The sequence below is a fragment of the Oncorhynchus keta genome, chromosome 5, assembly GCF_023373465.1.
Source record: "Oncorhynchus keta strain PuntledgeMale-10-30-2019 chromosome 5, Oket_V2, whole genome shotgun sequence".
NCBI classification, from domain to species: Eukaryota; Metazoa; Chordata; class Actinopteri; order Salmoniformes; family Salmonidae; genus Oncorhynchus; species Oncorhynchus keta.
In genome coordinates, this window is record NC_068425.1 from 10029368 (window position 1) to 10040326 (window position 10959).

A 10959-nucleotide genomic window follows, 5' to 3' on the forward strand; every position below is an offset into this window, starting at 1 on the left:
TGTGTTTCTAAAAGTAATCAGATTACATTACAAAATGTGGGTAATCCAAAAATTACATTACTGATTACAATTGTGGACAGGTAACTAGTAACTAACTGATTACATTTAGAAAGTAACCTACCCAACTCTGCACACACACACACACACACACACACACACACACACACACACACACACACACACACACACACACACACACACACACACACACACAGTGGTCTGAGGCACTGCTTCTCAGTGCTAGAGACATCACTACAGACCCTGGTTCGATTCCAGGCTGTATCACAATCGGTCGTGATTGGGAGTCCCGTAGGGCGGCGCACAATTGACTCAGCGTCGTCCGGGTTAGGGTTTGGCCGAGGTAGGCCGTCCTTGTAAATAAGAATTTGTTCTTAACTGACTTGCCTAGTTAAAGAAAGGTTCAATAAAAATAAAAGAAAACATACACTTTATAGTTACAGGGCGTGGAGCAATGTTCTAATAGCTCTAACCTATTAAACACATAGAACATTGACTAGAATACCTCTAGTGACAGGCCTTTCTATCAGGGGGTATAGCTCAGTGGTAGAGCATTTGACTGCAGATCAAGAGGTCCCCGGTTCAAATCCGGGTGCCCCCTCATTTTCTTTGATACATATCAATCACAGGTCTAATAGTTATTATCAATGGTGGGTTGGTGAATAGTGAATGGTGTCTAACTAGGTAGGTAAGGCCATCATAAACATGGTCCCGATTCAGACCAGAGTTAATGGAGCTAAATTCCCTTTTTATGTAGTTTTCTCTCTACGTGTATTCCGACCAAGAATTAAGATTGAGAATAGCATGCTATTCACCTGCTATTTGTTTTGGGTGGAGATCAAATAAATGAAGGTGTGGTATCCGGACACTGACCTTGACTTAATTCCCTAATAATTCCACCGTCTTTGCGCAGAAGGAAACAATGAATAAGGTCTAGAGAACCTAGCGGTTCCAAGTGGAAAAAAGCATCTACTGTATTTTTCCTGGTAGAAATACAGTAACACCATTCTTCATGCACTGTAATTTACAACTTGATAAGAGCTGTTAATAAGAGCTAGGTAAAGGAGTAATCCGTTTGGAAAAGGGAATTGTAAATGTAAACGACACCTCTTTTAGATATATTTGACCTTTTTATCGCGAGACAAAAACCAGTCATATGGCTGCAAACTGGAGCATATCAACACATCAACTTTCCCACAGTAACGTTTCTGAAATGCTGTGCCATTATGCAGAACTGAAATTGTACAGCATTGTATTGAAACTTGCAGGGATGGGCACTCTCGGATGTCTTAATTATAGGCTACCCCGACTTTCTCTGTTTCCTATTTCTATCATGATAAATATTACACACTATCAGTACTGACCGTCAGTATTCCTGATAACAACACACATTCAGTTGGTACAGCCTACATTATCGTTCCATTTCATTACGTTGTTTCGTTTATCCACATTTTCTTCCTCTGTAAGCGCCGCCACGGCCATGTGGTTGTTGCTGAAGATCGTTAGTAACAGTTGATAATATATTTTAATTAAACGGCAAGTAAGCTAAAGCTAATTAAATCGTTATGGAGCTGAGCGCCGACTAAAGCCGTAACAGTTTGAACCCGGCGTATGGTGCAATAGTTGGCTGTGTCATCACACAGTTCCATGGTTAGTGCAGCAATAGACGAGGGTATAGCCTACTATTGTACACTATTCTCCCTATTATAATTCTACGTACAATCATTTCCCAACATTATCACGGGTTTAAGAACTGAATGTGCCAATTTTCTGAAGGAATCAAACCACCGTTTTCTTTCCTTCGTGTGTAAAGCCTCTCCAAACCATTTTTTTAATGATTCATAAATACTTTTCTAATCCCGAAATAAGATCAAATCTAAACTAAGAAAATGTTTATTGTCACATGCTTCAGCAACAGGTGTAACAGGTGTAGACTAACAGTGAAATGCTTACTTATGTGCCCTTCCCAACAATGCAGAATACGATCAACAGAACCAAGATTATAATTTAAAAAAATAGTAACACGAGGAATAAATACAAAATGAGCAATGATAGCTTGGCTATGTACCCGAGTTGATGTGCAAGGTTTTTAGGAAATTGAGTTAGATATGTAAATATACTGTAGAGGTAAAGTGACTAGGCCACAGGATAGATAATAGATAGCAGCAGCATATGTTATGAGTGTGTGTGTGTGTGTGTGTTGGAGTGTCAGTGTAAGTACATGTGAGTGTGTGGGTAGAGTTCAGTGTGTGTGCATAAAGTCAAAAAGAGTTGGTGCAAAAATGGTCAATGCAGATAGTCCAGGTAGCTATTTGGTTAACTATTTATCGGTCTCATGGCTTGGGGATAGATGTTGCTCAGGAGCCTTTTGGTCCCAGACTTAACACTCCAGTACCGCTTGCCGTGGGACAGCAGAGAACTGTCTATGACTTGGGTGGCTGGTGTCTTTGACCATTTTTAGGGCCTTCCTCTGACACCGCCTGGTATAGAGGTCCTGGATGGCAGGGAGTTCAGCCCCAGAGATGTACCCTCTGTATTGCTTTGCAGTCCGATGCCGAGCAGTTGCCATACCAAGCGGCGATGCAGCCAGTCAAGGTGCTCTCAATGGTGCATCTTTAGAGCTTTTTGTGTTTGGACCATGATAGGTCGTTAGCGATGTGGACACAGAGGAACTTGAAGCTCTCAACCTGCTCCACTACAGCCCCGTCGATGTGAATGGGGGCGTGTCCGGCCCTACGTTTCCTGTAGTCCATGATAAGCGCCTTTGTTTTACCCACGGTGAGGTAGAGGTTGTTGTCCTGGCACCGCACTGCCAGGTCTCTGACCTCCTCCCTATAGGCTATCTCATCGTCATTGGTGATCAGGCCTACCGCCGCTGTGTCATCAGCAAACTTGATGATGTTGTTGTAGTCATGCGCTGCCATGCAGTCGTGGGGGAACAGGGAGTACAGGAGGGTGCCAAGCACGCACCCCTGAGGGGCACCCATGTTGAGGGTCAATGTGGCGGATGTGTTGTTGCCTACCTTCACCATCTGGGGGTGGCCCATCAGGAAGTCCAGGATCCAGTTGCAGAGGGAAGTGTTCAGTCCCAGGGACCTAACATGCTGACCAGATGGCATACGCGCGTGTGTCCGTGTGCGCCATCGCACGCATGTTGATTTTGTCCCACCACACCAGATGCAATCAGGACACGCAGGTTGAAATATTAAAACAAACTCTGAACCAACTATATTCAGGGACAGGTTGAAAAGCATTAAACATTTATGGCAATTTAGCTAGCTAGCTTGCTGTTGCTAGCTAATTTGTCTTGGGATATAAAAATTAGGTTGCATTTTACCTGAAATGCACAAGGTCCTCTACTCCAACAATTAATCAACAGATAAAAGGGTAAACGTTTGTTTTCTAGTAATCTCTTCTCTCCTCAGGCTTCTTCTTATTTTTTAGACTTTTTATGGAGGTGGGCTACCAACTTTAAGGTGCATTACCACAACCGACTGGACTGGAGTGTGGACCTCCGCAATATATTCTTAAAAACCAATGAGAAGATGGGAGAGACATGACTTGTAGTGCGTCAAGCGTAACAAATAGAACTAAGTTCTATTTTAGCACCTGGCTACTCAGACGCTCGTTGGCGCACGCGAGCAGTGTGGGTGCAATGATTGAATAACATGTACCGTGTACATTTATTTTGCAACGCTCACGCACGTGACGAGTGCGGTCTGGTCATCATATTAGCATAGTGACGAGCTTCGTGGGCACTATGGTGTTGAACGCTGAGCTGTAGTCAATGAACAGCATTCTCACGTAGGTGTTCCTTTTGTCCAGATGGGAAAGGGCGGTGTGGAGTGCAATAGAGATTGCTTCATTGTGGATCTGTTTGGGCGGTATGTGCATTGGAGTGGGTTCGAGGTTTCTGGGATGATGAGTTTGACGTGAGCCATGATCAGCCTTTCAAAGCATTTCATGGCTACAGAAGTGAGTGCTACAGGCAGTAGTCATTTAGACAAGTTACCTTGATGTTCTTGTGCACAGGGACTATGGTGGTCTGCTTGAAACATGTAGGTATTACAGACTGGGTCAGGGAGCGGTTGAAAATGTCGTGACAACAGAGTAATTTAAATCTATCAATTGGTGCTGAAACGACAGATCAATATGAATATATTTCGATGGCTTTCTTTCATTGATCCCTAATATTCTGAAGCCGTTCTCTGGATTATTATATTGAGTCTGTCATCAAAATTCAAATTTAAAGGTATTTGAAAGGATGGTTTAATATAAATGTACTGAAAATCTGCCGGCTGGGAAGTTAGAGGGTTTTCAGTGTTTGAATTACATTCATTCAGCATGCGCAAGAGAACCATGCCTGCAAAGCCCATTACGCACCTTCATAAGGTAAGTCTGAATACCAACTACTGAGAAGTGGGTAGGAAGTGCATATGTATGAAAGGCATAATTTATTATGTTGGAATCGGGCCCTTACTGACTATGGAACTGAGTGGCACATACAATTTATCAAACAAATGTTGTGTTAGTGTATGCCCTCTAAGAACCTAGACGACATATCTTAAGCAGTGATAACCGTTTTGCAGATGTTATCGCAGGAGTAGCGAAATGCTTGTTTCTAGCTCCAACCGTGCAGCAATGTCTAGCAATCTAACAATACATATAATCCAAAAGAAGAACAAAAAAAATAAGACATAGCAGAACGAGCAATGTCAGAGTCCTCAATATAAATACTGTAGTGCCTTCGGAAAGTATTCAGACCCCGTGACTTTTTCCACCTTTTTGAACATTACAGCCTTATTCTAAAATTGATTAAATATTGTTTTTTTCTCAGCAATCTACACACAATACCCCATAATGACAAAACAAAAACGTTTTTTTGAAATGATCACAAATGTATACTTATTTACATAAGTATTCAGACCGTTTGATATAAGACTCGAAATTGAGCTCATCTGCATCCTGTTTCCATTGATCATCCTTAAGATGTTTCCACAACTTGATTGGAGTCCACCTGTGGTAAATTCAATTGATTGGACATGATTTGGAAAGGCACACACCTGTCTATGTAAGGTCCCACAGTTGACAGTGCATGTCAGAGCAAAAACCAAGCCATGAAGAATTGTTTGTAGAGCTCCGAGACAGGATTGTGTCAAAGAACAGATCTGGGGAAGGATATTTAAAAAAATTCTGCAGCATTAAAGGTCCCCAAGAATACAGTGGCCTCCATCCTTCTTAAATGGAAGACATTTGGAACCACCAAGACTCTTCCTAGACCTGGCCGCCCGGCCAAACTGAACAACCGGGGGAGAAGGGCCTTGGTCAGGGAGGTGATCAAGAACCCGATGGTCACTCTGACAGAGCTCTAGAGTTCCTCTGTGGAGATTGTTATTATGGATGAGCCATGACTAAAATACAGTATATACATTTAAAGTGGGTAAAACAGTATGCAGTGGTATGAAGTACTTAAGTAAAAAATACTTTAAAGTACTACTTAAGTAGTTTTTTGGCGTATCTGTACTTTACAATGTATATTTTTGACAACATTTACTTTTACTTTACTACATTTCTAAAGAAAAATATGTACTTTTAACTCCATACATTTCCCTGACACCCAAAAGTAATCGTAACATTTTGATTGCTTAGCAGGACAGAAAATTATCAAATTCTCACACTTATCAAGAGAACATCCCGGGTCAAGCCAACTGCTTCTGATTTGGTGGACTCACTAAACACAAATGTGTGTTGGAGTGTGACCCTGGCTACCTGTTAAAAAAAAAAATGTTTTTAAATTGTGCCTTCTGGTTTGCTTAATTAATATAAGGAATGTTTTATTATTTGTATTTTTACTTTTGAAACTTAAGTATATTTTAGCAACTACATTTAATTTTGATACTTAAGTGTATTTAAAACGAAATACTTTTAGACTTTTACTCAAGTAGTATTTTACTGGGTGACATTCACTTTTCCTTGAGTCATTTTCTATTAAGGTATCTTTACTTCTTTACTCAAGTATGAGAATTGAGAACTTTTTCCACCATTGACAGTATGTAAACATTATTAAAGTGACCAGTGTTCAACGACTCTATGTACAGGTGCAGGGTAGAGTACCGGTTGGTAGCCGGCTAGTGACAGTGTCTAAGGTTCAGGGCAGGGTACCGGTTGGTAGCCGGCTAGTGACAGTGTCTAAGGTTCAGGGCAGGGTACCGGTTGGTAGCCGGCTAGTGACAGTGTCTAAGGTTCAGGGCAGGGTACCGGGCGGAGGCCGGCTAGTGACAGTGTCTAAGGTTCAGGGCAGGGTACCGGGCGGAGGCCGGCTAGTGACAGTGTCTAAGGTTCAGGGCAGGGTACCGGGCGGAGGCCGGCTAGTAACAGTGTCTAAGGTTCAGGGCAGGGTTGGTAGCCGGCTAGTGACAGTGTCTAAGGTTCAGGGCAGGCTACCGGGCGGAGGCCGGCTAGTAACAGTGTCTAAGGTTCAGGGCAGGGTACCGGGCGGAGGCCGGCTAGTGACAGTGTCTAAGGCAGTGTTCCCCGGATGATGCGTTGGGCAGACCGCAACACCCTCTGGAGAGCCCTGCGGTTGCAGGCGGTGCAGTTACTGAACCAGGCGATGATACAGCTCGAACAGAATGATCTCTCAATGTTGCATCTGTAGATGTTTGTGAGGGTGTTAGGGGCCAAGCTGGATTTCTTCAGATTCCTGAGGTTGAAGAGACGCTGTTGCGCCTTCTTCACCACACTATCGGTGTGAAGGGACCATTTCAGGTAGGTCCTCAGTGATGCGCACGCCAAAGAACTTAAAGCTTTCACCCTCTCCGCTGTGGCCCCGTCGATGTGGATGGAAGCGTGCTCTCTCTGCTGTCTTCTGTCGTCCACGATCAGCTCCTTTGTATTGTTGACATCGAGATAAAGGTTATTATCCTGGCACCACACCGCCAGAGCTCTCCACTACTCCCTGTAGGCTGTCTCGATGTTGTTGGTAACCAGGCCTACCACTGTTCTGTCATCAGGGAACTTGATGATTGAGATGGAGATGTGCGCTGCCACACAGTCATGAGTGGTAATCCATCTGTAATCCATTACAGTTACTAGTCACCTGTCCAAAATTGTAGTCAGTAACGTACGTTTTGGATTACCCAAACTCTGTAACGTAATCTGATAACTTTCAGTTACTTTTGTATTACTTTCCCTTTGCCCCACCCCCATCAAAGTTGCCCATCCCTGCCATAGACAAACAGAATATGGGGATGTTGAAGCCTAGACATAGACAGATCTATAAACAAACATGCACATATGGTCAGTTTTAACCAGTTTACAGTTTAAATGTATGTCTATCTCTATTCCTTTTCCATTAGAAATATATATTGTAAGACTGATTGATTAATTTAATTTATTAGACATGTTTAAAATACATACATAAGAGCGGTCCTGCTGGATATGCCTCCACCTACAATTTAAGAAAATCATCAAGGATACCAGAGTTCATCTCGAAAGTTTACTTCTACTGTGATGCTTTTTTTTAGTAGTACCACAACCTGTCCAGTAGATGGGAGCCTTTTCTTCTCACCCACATAATGTAGTCTTACGGCTCACTTACGAGACATGCTACTATTTAGCCATTTTAAGTGAGAACTTGATATGGACCATGGAGGTTTTATGAATTTCAAGTTCTTTGGAAGACTATTCCAAATCATGTCAGAAACCCAACAATTCCAAAAAGGGTTCTTTCCCCATACCGCTCTTAAATCTGAAAGGATCAATGTTGGTTCTCAGGGGTGGAAAAAGTGCTCAATTGTCATACTTGAGTAAAAGTAAAGATACCTTAATAGAAAATGAATCAAGTAAAAGTGAAAGTCACCCAGTAAAATACTACTTGAGTAAAAGTCAAAGTAATTATATTATTATAATTTATTATATTAAGCAAACCACATGGTGCCATTTTTACACTTCAACACTCAGACATCATTACAAATTAAGCATAAGTGTGTGAATTGTGCTTCAACATGTAACAAGTACTTTTGGGTGTCAGGGAAAATGTATGGAGTAAAAAGTACATCATTTTCTTTAGGAATGTAGTAAAGTAAAAGTAAAAGTAGTCAAAAATATAAATAGTAAAGTAAAGTACAGATACCCCAAAAAACATAAGTAGTACTTAAGTACTTTACACCACTGCTCCTTCTAGTGGAATAGTTATGGTTATCCCTGACCAAGTCGAAGTAGTTACATAAGTATTTGGGGACCACACAGTGGACAATCTTAAATACAAGACACAATTTTTAAAAAACAATAGCAATGGGAGCTCATAGTATCAGATGGTAGTCTAAAACATGTTACCTGACCATAACTGTTACTGTAAAAGGGTTAGGTTTATTACTGTCAGACATGGTTGCCGCCATACTATCAGGCCTATATTTATTGTCCATGGTATAACCCATAGGATTGTCCTTCACTTAGGAGAAACTAGCTGTTAAAATGGTACCCATTCCTTGAAATCCCTTGTTGAGGAAGTGTAGCAGACATGCCTGATGGAAGGTCATTCATTGTACTGTCAGAGTCATTCTCTAGTCATTTACACGTTTCTAGAAGGAAAAGAAACGCACACCTATTTAGGCGAGGTGCTGGCGAGCGGAGTAGAACACTAGAAAATAAAGGAGAGCCACACACTCTAGGAGCTCAGGTGGAAAAATGTAATATCCAATATCCAGCTGAAGACAGCTTGGCTGTCGAAACGTTGGATATTACATTCTTTGCATCTGAGCTCCTAGAGTGTGCGGCTCTCCTTTATTTTCAAATGTACACATTTCTATCACCACCAGATTTACTTTTGAAATTCGGAGGAATGCAATCACCTTGTTGTAATGCAAATAAACCTCAATGTCATTTCAAGTGGCTGGGATGTAATAAGGCCTGCAGAGCGGTTTTTTGTTGTTGCATTGTCTTCCCAACAGGCCTTTTCTCACCTTTATGGTTTCCACGGTCACGGTTTTAACAACATTCTGTACTCTTAATTGTCTCATCATCAATTCCTGCCCTAGACACACCATAAAACTTAAACTGGTCGAAATGTGTCATGTGAGTGGTTATTGTTGTTGTTTTATGGCAAATGCACGACAGAACTAGAGTTTTACTATCTAGGGGTTTACCACTGTGACCAAACCCATCTTTTTATCTAATGTGTTTAGGGTGCATGCATATTCATAAAAAATATATATATCATTGGGCATGCATGAGAGCCGACTGATGTTGTTACTGACAAAAATATACAAAGAAAAACTAACATTCGTTTCTCCCTTAATAGCATATATAAAATACAGTGTACTGTACAGTACCGAAAGCACCCAAGAGACACATGTATTTGTCTCCTCCTAGTGGAGGAAACGAGTGCACAGTGTGCGCTCTCCTAACAGACGAACACGTCTTGAAAAACATCGTTAACCCGCGAAATACATTTTTTTGTGCCGAAAATAAAAACTACCGCATAAAACAATGTTTCTCTAATATATGAACATGGTCCTTAGGATAATTAGCTTTTATTTTGCTACTACAGTACAGTGGGGGTATAGCTCAGTGGTAGAGCATTTGACTGCAGATCAAGAGGTCTCCGGTTCAAATCCGGATGCCCCCTATTTTGAACCCGCGAACTGTGTTATCAAGACTAGTAAATAGAGTGCAATGCAGCTGTTAACTGTTGGGAATATAAACCTTGGATTGCTGATTGACTGACAACCGTGGTACCATATACCACAGGTATGAGAAAACATGTATTTTTACTGCTCTGATTACGTTGGTAACCAGCTAATATAAGGCACCTTGGGGGTTTGTGATACATGGCCAATATACCACTGCTAAAAGGGCTGTGTCCAGACACTCCGCGTTGCGTAAGAACAGCCCTTAGCCGTGGTATATTGGCCAGCCAATCGGCATTCAGGGCTCGAACCACCCAGTTTATAACAGAGCATATACAATGGGTATGACAAAATATTTATTTTTACTGCTCTAATTACGTTAGTAACCCGTTTACAATAGCAATAAGGCACCTCGGCAACCCCACGAAATGTACATAGAAATGTGAGTTAAATTCATAAAATCTGGTCCCAATTCCGAAATCACTTTAGCCTTAAGCAAGCAAGCAGTTTCTCTCTATTAACATCTAATCAGACATAATACAGAACATTAATCTGCCTTCCTTGGCAAATACAAAATCTGCATGGGAGCAAGACATGGGTGTGACATATATATATGGAACAAAAATACAAATACAACATGTGAAGTGTTGGTCCCATTTTTTCATGAGCTGAAATAAAAGATCCCAGAAATGTTCCATAAGCACAAAAAGCTTATTTCTCTCAAATGTGTTGTTCACAAATTTGTTTACATCCATGTTAGTGAGCATTTCTCCTTTTCCAAGATAACCCATCCACCTGACAGGTGTGGCATGTCAAGAAGCTGATTAAACAGATTGATTAGTATACAGGTGCACCTTGTGCTGAGGACAATAAAAGGCCACTCTAAAATGTGCAGTTTTGCTACACGACAATGCCACAGATGTCTCAAGTTGTGAGGGAGTGTGTAATTGACATGCTGACTGCAGGAATGACGAACAGACCTGTTGCCAGAGAATTTAATGTTAATTTCTCCACCACTAGCCATCTTCAACATCATTTTAGAGAATATGGCAGTACATCAAACCGGCCTAACAACTGCAGACCACGTGTAACCACGCCAGTCCAGGACCTCTACAACCGGCTTCTTCACCTGTGGGATCATCCGAGAAGGGGGGGGGGGTACTGAGGAATATTTCTTACTGTAAAAAAGGCTTTGTGTGGAAAAACTCATTCTGATTGACTGGGCCTGGCTCCCAAGTGGCTGGGGCCTATGCCCTCCCATCACTGCAGTCCTGCCCAGTCATTTGAAATCCTAATACATGTATTTCAATTG

At 41.7% G+C, this 10959-nt stretch overlaps 2 non-coding genes across 2 annotated transcripts; both read left to right on the forward strand.

Annotated features, from left to right (window-relative positions):
- The first annotated feature begins 547 nt into the window (after positions 1-547).
- trnac-gca (transfer RNA cysteine (anticodon GCA)) lies at positions 548-619 on the forward strand. The gene has a single exon. It is a non-coding gene; the product is annotated as a tRNA-Cys (tRNA).
- Positions 620-9574: 8955 nt separating this feature from the next.
- On the forward strand, positions 9575-9646 carry trnac-gca (transfer RNA cysteine (anticodon GCA)). The gene has a single exon. It is a non-coding gene; the product is annotated as a tRNA-Cys (tRNA).
- Positions 9647-10959: the final 1313 nt, after the last annotated feature.